The 8,153-nt window shown below is 45.1% G+C and overlaps 1 protein-coding gene across 2 annotated transcripts in view; it reads right to left on the bottom strand.

Moving 5' to 3' along the window:
- Ankrd34b (ankyrin repeat domain 34B) overlaps positions 1 to 8,153 on the bottom strand; it is a 40,124-nt gene that overhangs the window by 4,993 nt on the left and 26,978 nt on the right. For both annotated transcript variants that reach the window (XM_031360466.1, XM_031360465.1), the window contains 2 exons: positions 6,729 to 6,811; positions 2,865 to 2,923 (listed from right to left, as the gene is read on the bottom strand). The gene's annotated coding sequence lies outside the window, so the exon portion shown is untranslated. The remainder of the gene's footprint in view (positions 1 to 2,864; positions 2,924 to 6,728; positions 6,812 to 8,153) is intronic.

The following is an 8,153-nucleotide window of genomic DNA, read 5'->3' as shown; positions in this document are numbered from 1 at the left end:
CTGCTACTGCTGCTGCTGCTGCTGCTGCTGCTGCTGCTGCTGCTGCTGCTGCTGCTCTGGTGAGACCTGACCTACCAGGGACAGCAGCAGAAAGCCTCCTACACTCCCTGAGTCTGAGACTCCATCCCTAGCCAGTACAACAATTCACTCAGATCCCTGAGCTATGCTGGCATGAGAAAGCTTGGGAAGTGTGGATAATGAGTGGTTCCTCCAACTCCAAGCCACCAGTGACAGATAGTATCCTGCTTCCACCCTGGGGCTACCTGGGGGTCTGGTCTCTGAAAATGGTAAGACACAGGGTCTTTGGACTGAAGACAAGGAAGTGGTTGTTTGAAAAGAGCTGAAGTCTATCCCACCCTCCACACCAGCTGCAGAAAGACTGACAGAAGACACTGGACCCCTGGGGTGAAAGCTTCTCAGGTCGGTATCCAGCAGCCTACCAGCCTTAGGGAATATCACAGGGTTTTTCCATATAACACCAGGGCGGTCCACAATGAGACTCACAGGTGACGAGCATCACTCCTGCTCCAGCCTTCTCACCGGTCCTTTTGTCCAGCTCTTTAGTCATGAGCCAATAGACAGGTAGATAAAAGCTTCAAAAACTCACTATCCTCAAGGGAGTAAGGAATGTCCTAAGCATGAGTGGGAGCAAGAGTTTGTGAAGAAGAATATTCAAAGACCATGAAATCTCAAAAGAACATGAAAGAGGCCTGCAAAGCTCAGTAGCAAAAGGAGATGGTGGTAGTGCTGAGAATCTCAAATACAGTGAAAAATAGAGAAAGGCAAAAAGCCAGGCTTCATGGCATCTGCCTGTAATCCCAGCACTCCGAAAGGAGAAGCAGGAGAGCCAGAAGTTCAAAGTCAGCCTCACAGAAAGACCCCATCTCACAAAACAAAAGTAACTCAAAATAGGGCCGGGGGCGGGGCGAAAGACAACCAGAAATCCAGTCCGGGAACTCCAGCATCCAAACGATATTTCTAGCAAGAAAGAGAAGTAGGCTAGTGTCCAAGTTAACATCAACTGTCAACGCCACAGCCTAAGGTCACATGAGAAGAAAGACTTGATTTAGGAACTGCCTAGATCAGCCTGGCCTGTGGGTCAATGTCTTGCTTAGTGGCTGCTGCAGAAGCACCTAGCCCATCAAGGACCACACCACTGCTAAGCAGGTAATCTTGAGAAGTATAAGAAAGCTAGGCTGCATGAACCAGGACCATGAAGGAGTCCTGCCCTGACTTCCCTCAGTGGTTACGAGCTGGAAATGTAAGCCAAATAAAGCTTCTCTTCTCCAAGTTGCTCTTGGCCAGAATATTTTATCTCAGTGTCAGCAAGGCAACTCTATCAAGTTGCAAGAGAAGCAAGGGAAGCAATTCAGCACAAAAGTGAGGGGAAGTCCCAGGTCTGGGGAATAGAGTTAACCAATCGAAAGGCATAAGCAGAGCATCGCTCTGAGTGAAACAGCGCATGGCCATACTGCGTGCCTATGCATTTCCCATAATACGTGCCTGTGCACTTCCAGGGCACAGACCCCAGGAGATTCCACAGTCTTGATGGTAGGGCCCTTGGGTTTGGGATAAGTCACATAGCAAGGAATCAAAAATGAGTATAGATTCAGGTACATCTACAATATCAATGAGACACAATGCAGAAATGTCTTTAAACATCTGAAGGAGAAATGACCCTCTGCTTAGAATTCTATGTTTAGCCAAACCTTCAGGGGAGAATTGGAACATAGTCTTAAAAATTAGCCAAAGGATGGAATCTACTGAGATCAAACCGTAAACAAGAAAAATGGAGCAATAGGATTTGGAAGCTCAAGGTCCTGGAAGAGAGGCACCCCCAGTCCCCAGAGAATGCTAGAAGGACCTGCCAGGCTGATGGGTGTGCACGGACACGCTCAGTGTGGTCACCCATCACTGTCCATCTGTCACCTGAGGACCAAAGCACACAGCAGCCTGGCTTCAGTTCTTGTCTTTGCTTGCTATGTTCCTACTCGTCTCTGTATTCCCCGCTGCCCTATCCACAAGTGGTGCTCATTTTAGCTCTGTCCATTCACTCAGCTTTGACATCCTGGGGGCAAGTCCTGGTAGGCTTGGGGGTAAAAGTTAAACAATCAGACCAGCTCCCTTTATGTCTCAGTCACTGCTCTGCACCATGTCCAGGCAAGATGAGCCCCAGGATTCATTGCTGACTGACCAGAAGGGTCTCTAGAAGTGCTCGTGAATCCTGGGCCAGCTCACCTTCTGAGACTTTCACCACATACAGTCAATATCAGTCTTCCTTCATCATCTGGCTTTGTGCTTCTATCTAGTTAAAGTTCTTTTTCTTAAGAGTCCATTATAAACAACGACGAAATCAAAGAGGACAACTATGATGAGCATCCAAAGGGACAGTGGCTGCTGGGGGAGGAGAGAAAATGATGTGATCTGGGAGGGTTACCAGAGGCCTCTCAAGTCCCAATGATGCTCCATTTCTCAACAGGGTGTTGTATTTGGGGGCATCTGTTCTTTAAACAGTATATTTCCACACATTCTTCCATATAGCACCATTCTCGGTATTATAGGAGCCTCCATACAGAAAAGGTCAACATATGCGAAGGTAGGTCATATGAGGCCTTCCTTTCACAACACAGTCCAGTTCTCATGGTATCATTTGTAGTATCTCTTGTTGCTCGTTCCATTGGCATTGTCATGAATAAGTCCATGAAAGGCGGAACTCCAAGTTGAACCACCTCCATTTTAATAACATTCATGATGCACAGCAAAGCACTCAGGGAACAGATGCATAGCCTGAAGGAAAGCAAATGCTTTGGTTTTCTCTCCCTATCATCACAGCCTAGAGAAGGTATTCTACCATCAAGACATACCTGAGACGCGGGGTGCAGAAGTTAGGATGGCAGTGTGGGTACCAGCTCGCAGGTCTACCCTGGAAGGAAAGCATCCGGAAGTTCACATGAGAACGTCACAGAAACTAGCTCTTTGCAGTTTTCATATACAAATGGGTTTAATATGCAAAGAAATTAGGAGGCCTCAGAACATAATATCAAATACAGAAACCACTTAGTATCTCAGCCAAGAAAGTATACAGTAGCAACCACAAAAAACAAGTTTAAAAAAAGTCCTTAGGCCAAAGTCATGCTTGAGAAATAAATACTTTAATAAGAACAAGTTGCCATGTTCTGACTTCTTGTTTGTTTGTTTGTTTGTTTGTTTATTTGAGACGAGGTCTCACTATGTTACCCTGTCTATTCTAGAACTCACAATGTAGACCAGGCTGGGTCTCACAGAGATCTGACTGCCTCTGCCACCAAGGCCTATGCCACCACACCCTGCTCTGACTTTCAATATTATACTAGGAGTCTTATTTGATTGTTCTCATTCTTAAGTCTAAGAACCTTTAAGATGGAAAAACTTTAGGTTACTTTGCACCATGCATACACACACACACAGACACACACACACACACACACACACACACACACACAGCCCTCAGAAATGGGGATGTTGTGGACCACAGGGTCTCAGGGAGGTTGAGCTGAGTACCAACTGGCTGCCTCCTCTATTATGTAGATAATGGTAGCAGAAAAGAGTCTAGGAGGTTTACTTTTCACTGGAATAAATTCTGTTTGTAATCCACTGTTGTGTATGGATGTCAGTGCATGTTCACTGGGGTGGGGGTATGCCTGAGTGTAGCCAGGGTTCAACCTTCGAGAGCTACCACCTTGTTATTTAAGATAAGGACCTAGGGGTCTCTGGTAAGGCTAAGTTTAACTGGCCAGAGAGCCCTTGGATCTGGCTGACCCTCCTTTCCCAGTGCTGAGATTACAAGTGTGCACCTTTTATGTGGATGCTGGAGACCAAACTTGGGTCCTCAGATTTGCATGGCAAGTATTTAACCAAGTGAGCTGGCTCCCCAGCCCTTGAAATTATGTTGGTTGTTGAGACAGGCCTGAACACCTGGGCTCTAGCAAGCCTTCTGTCTCAGTCTCCAGAGGATCTACAACCATAGTCATGTGCTTCCACACTGAGCTCTAATGGCTTCTTAGTCCACTTGAATTTTAATATTTCATAGGGCCATCTGTTACTGTTGAAACTTCATTGTTTTTAGAAGTGGATTGTCAGATAAGTCACTCCGCAGAGGTTATGACCAGTCTCCCAGGGCATCATTGTATAATCACTGTCTTACTAGAACAACCCTGTCTTTAGGCCTGCACCCTCTCTGGGGGTTGGGGGGTTCTTTAACCTTGTCAGATCAATCTGTAAACCACAAAGCCTGACATTTGAATATGATTTTCTCTTTGTAGAGTGTTTGATGAAGACCCACTTCTCTTGCCTGGAATGGTCTTTCCTCCTGTGGGAAGCGCCCTGAGAACCCAGAGCCGAGACTATGTGGACACTCAGCCAGCCCATTTGCTATCTTTCTTTACTGACACTTTCTCAGTGTCATTGTGCCCTCCACACAGGTTACAGGTCAACTGGAACAGGTTCAGAGTCAGACAGACCCAGATCTTGATCCTAATTTTCATACGTTAGCTGTATGCCCTAGTCAAGCCTTGGCCTCCTGGGGTGTTGGCTTCATCATCTGTGGAGTGACATTCTTATAATATTTATGTTGGGTGCCCATGGAAGTGAATTTAGACATTACTGGAAGGAAGGTGTCCTATGTCCTATTGTGTCTCATCCTTGATTTACTCTTTTTTTTTTTTTTTTTTTTTTTTTTTTTTTTTTTTTTTTTTAGATTTTTTTTTATTATTATATGTGAGTATGTATAAGTAGCTGTCCTCAGACACACCAGAAGAGGGCGTCAGATTTCTTTACGGATGGCTGTGAGCCACCATGTGGTTGCTGGGATTTGAACTCAGGACCTTCAAAAGAGCAGTCAGTGCTCTTAACCACTGAGACGTCTTTCCAGCCCTCTTCTTTTCAAGAATTTTATCTCATCTCTTTTTATTGCATCCTGAATCCAAAGCCTTTTAAAATAACAGAGCTGGGAAGATGGCTTGGGGGATAAAGCTCTTACTTTGAGAGCATGAGGATCTGTGTTTGACTCCTAGAACCGATACTAGAAGAAATATGGGCATGGTGGTGCATGCCTGTAACCCCAGCACTCAAGAAGCAGAAATACGTAGACCCTGGGCCACACTGGGTCAGGAAGTTAGCCTAGCCTACCTGGTGAGTTCTAGTTAGTGAAAGACTTAAAAAAAAAAAAAAAAACCAGCTAGGGAGATGTCTTAGTCTGTAAAGGACTTATTATGTAAGTGGTAGGACCAGAATTCAGATCCTTGGCATCTACATAAATGTAGGGTGGATATGATAGCCAGCCTCTAATTCCAGCACATGGAAAGTGAAGAGACAGACAGACAAACAGACAGACAGACAGACAGACACACACACACACACACATGTGCATAAATGCACACACATGTATCTGTAAACCAACATATACTCACAAATAAGCAGCATGCATAAATATATATACACACCATGCACACATACTACAAAATAGACAGTGCCTGAGAAATGAAGCATAAGGGTGTCCTCTGACTGCCATATACATAAAGTTATGTGCACCTGCACACACATGAAAACATAAAAATGTACACAAACTAAGTAGATAACTTTAAATCACAGACTATTGGGAATGACTTTTTTACTCTCTAAGTAGTGATTCATCAGATTGAGTGAAATCTGGTAAGAATTTACTAGATTTTCCTTACGGGTCCCTACATTATTAGACAATCCTAATTACTAAATAGTTGTATGAATCCCTCTGTCTATTTTATTTCTTTCTTATGTTTTATTTTTATGTATATGAACATTTGCCCACATGTATGTCTGCTATTTTATGTATATAAATGTTTGCCCGTATATACGTCTGTGCTGGTGCCCTCAGATGCCAGACTAGGGCATCAGATCCCCTTGAACTAAGAGATATAGGTAGTTGTGAGGAGCAGTGTGGGTGCTGGAAACTGAACCTGAGTCCTTTGGGAGGGAAGCCAGTGATCTTAAGAGTTGAGCCATCGCTCCAGTCTTATTCCTTGTTAAAAGTAGAAGTCTTAAACTTTAGTTAGAATGCATCACTGTGTACTTTGTACATTCTTTCACTGCCTTTCCCTGCTGGTTAAGCTTCCACCCAAAATTTATTTACTTTATTAATTTTTTTTTTTTAGGACTCAAAGGTATATACTTCCAAGGAAAAAGACAGCTAGAGGAAAAGATGTTTTCAAATGAGCAATTTCAAATAAGCTTCGGAGGAAGAGGAGAGCTGTCAGAGGGATCAATGCTGCCATGTATATGGTATCTATGACCCTTGACCTGTAGGTCCCAGTAGTCCTGGGCACCATGCAGAATGGTAGTAAGGCATGGGGCAAAAACCAGAGGTGGGTTGAAACACCGTGGGCAGATCATCTGGACTTCCAGATACTGTCCTCACCCTACATAGCTGACAGCCAGTTTCTTGGGCAAAACCCCAAAGACTGGCCATATGAACAAATTGATCAGAAAGACCAGAGTTATCAGAAGCAGCAGATAGTGTGGACAGAGGGAGAGTGCAGGCTGAAGCTGACGTCCTCAGCTCTCTATTCTGCCACCAAGAAACTAAGCAAACAGAAGCAAAGCATGGCACGTTAGAATCAGGGCCCTTGGGGGTAAAATATCTGTTGACAAATGGAGCAAACCATACCTACACTCACCCTCCCAGACACCCACTCCGAATGGAAATAGAAAGTTACCTGAAAACATTAGTCCTAACTTCATACTTGGGTTTTGTCTCTTCTCTCGCTGGGTGAGGTTTCTGTCAGCCAGCTGTCAGCTCCTACCAAAAGAAATCAGAGCTATTCAGAGGCACATAAACACTGACGATTTGTTGCCTGCATCTCTCCCATTTGGAGTTGAGTGTTTTAATTCCTTGTTTAGAAATCCCTACAGTGTTCGGTTTATCACATTTCACCGACTACGAGTTTGTAAATGAGTCTGGAGTGGATCCCACGCACAGCAACCTAGCTCGAGCCTGTTTGCAGGCGAGCCCACCACTTGGTACTCATCTGGTTCCGTCCATATTTTTGTACAGGAGAGTAGGAAACGTGATTGGACTCTCCCAAGGTCATTCCTTCTTTCTGCCTGCCTAGAGTACTGGACTCTGTACTCTGGAGTACTGTATCTCAGTATCTCCCTGCCTCTTAGATGACAGATTTCCCATGGCAGAGCCCAGGTGGGGTACCTGATTCGTGTGGTAACCAACATGGCAGTGCTGTAAGTCTGGGATGCTTGGAAAGTCATCTTGGAGAAGATTCTTTCTATAGCCTTTGTCCTCCTACCATTCCCAGCTTTCTGTTCATTAGGAAAGGAGAGAGATTTCCCTTTGTGTTCCCTCTTATAAAACAGTTGTCTGGCTGTGGAGCCATAAAGTGGGTACATGACACTAAAGCTCAGAACAGTCCTTCCTCTTGTCCTAGTTCCTTCCCTGATGTGGAAGAGGTGGCAGGGAACCTGGGCTCTCCCAGAGTTACCAGGCTTAGGAGTGCTGTTTCTAAGATGGGGGTGGGGGGGCAATATCTACATTGCAGTAGATGATTGTGAGTTTAAAAATCGGGATGCATTTACTGCTTAGAAATTCAGTAAGTACTAGGTTCCAAATATGCATTACCCAATACAGGTCCTGCTTATGTGAGTTCCCTGGGTTGGTGGGACCTAACAGGGAGATGCCAGGTTTCACATACCAATGGCATCTCCATCTTTTCTTAGTCCCAGAATCATGTAAACCTTTTAAAAAAGGATTACTTGCTCCTGGTTGTTTCCTGGTTGCTTCCAAGCCCTGCATCTGCTCACACAGGGGTACCTCCACCATCATCCCTAAGTTGTTTGACAATTAATTTCCTTGCAGGAGTGAAGGGCAGAGGTGCTGCCACAGCTCAGAGGAGGATTAGGGAGGCCATGGGTCCCACAGGAGACTACAACCCTGAGTAGCAGCCCACCAGAACCAGGGGCTTGCAGCTTTCTCTTCCCAATCAGCTCTTCAAAAATCATAGTCCTGATGGGCAGGCAGTCCAAGGCCAGACAGCAATTGGAATGAGGCCAGCCAGAGGTCATAAGCAAAATGTGTCTCTTCCCAGCAAGGAGAGAGTCGGAGCCAAGTAAAAGATGCACTGACTGGCCAG

The sequence above is a fragment of the Mastomys coucha genome, unplaced genomic scaffold (genome assembly GCF_008632895.1).
Source record: "Mastomys coucha isolate ucsf_1 unplaced genomic scaffold, UCSF_Mcou_1 pScaffold8, whole genome shotgun sequence".
Classification (NCBI taxonomy): Eukaryota; Metazoa; Chordata; class Mammalia; order Rodentia; family Muridae; genus Mastomys; species Mastomys coucha.
The sequence above is the reverse complement of the archived record's forward strand: the minus strand, read 5'-3'. Positions and strand labels throughout refer to the sequence as shown.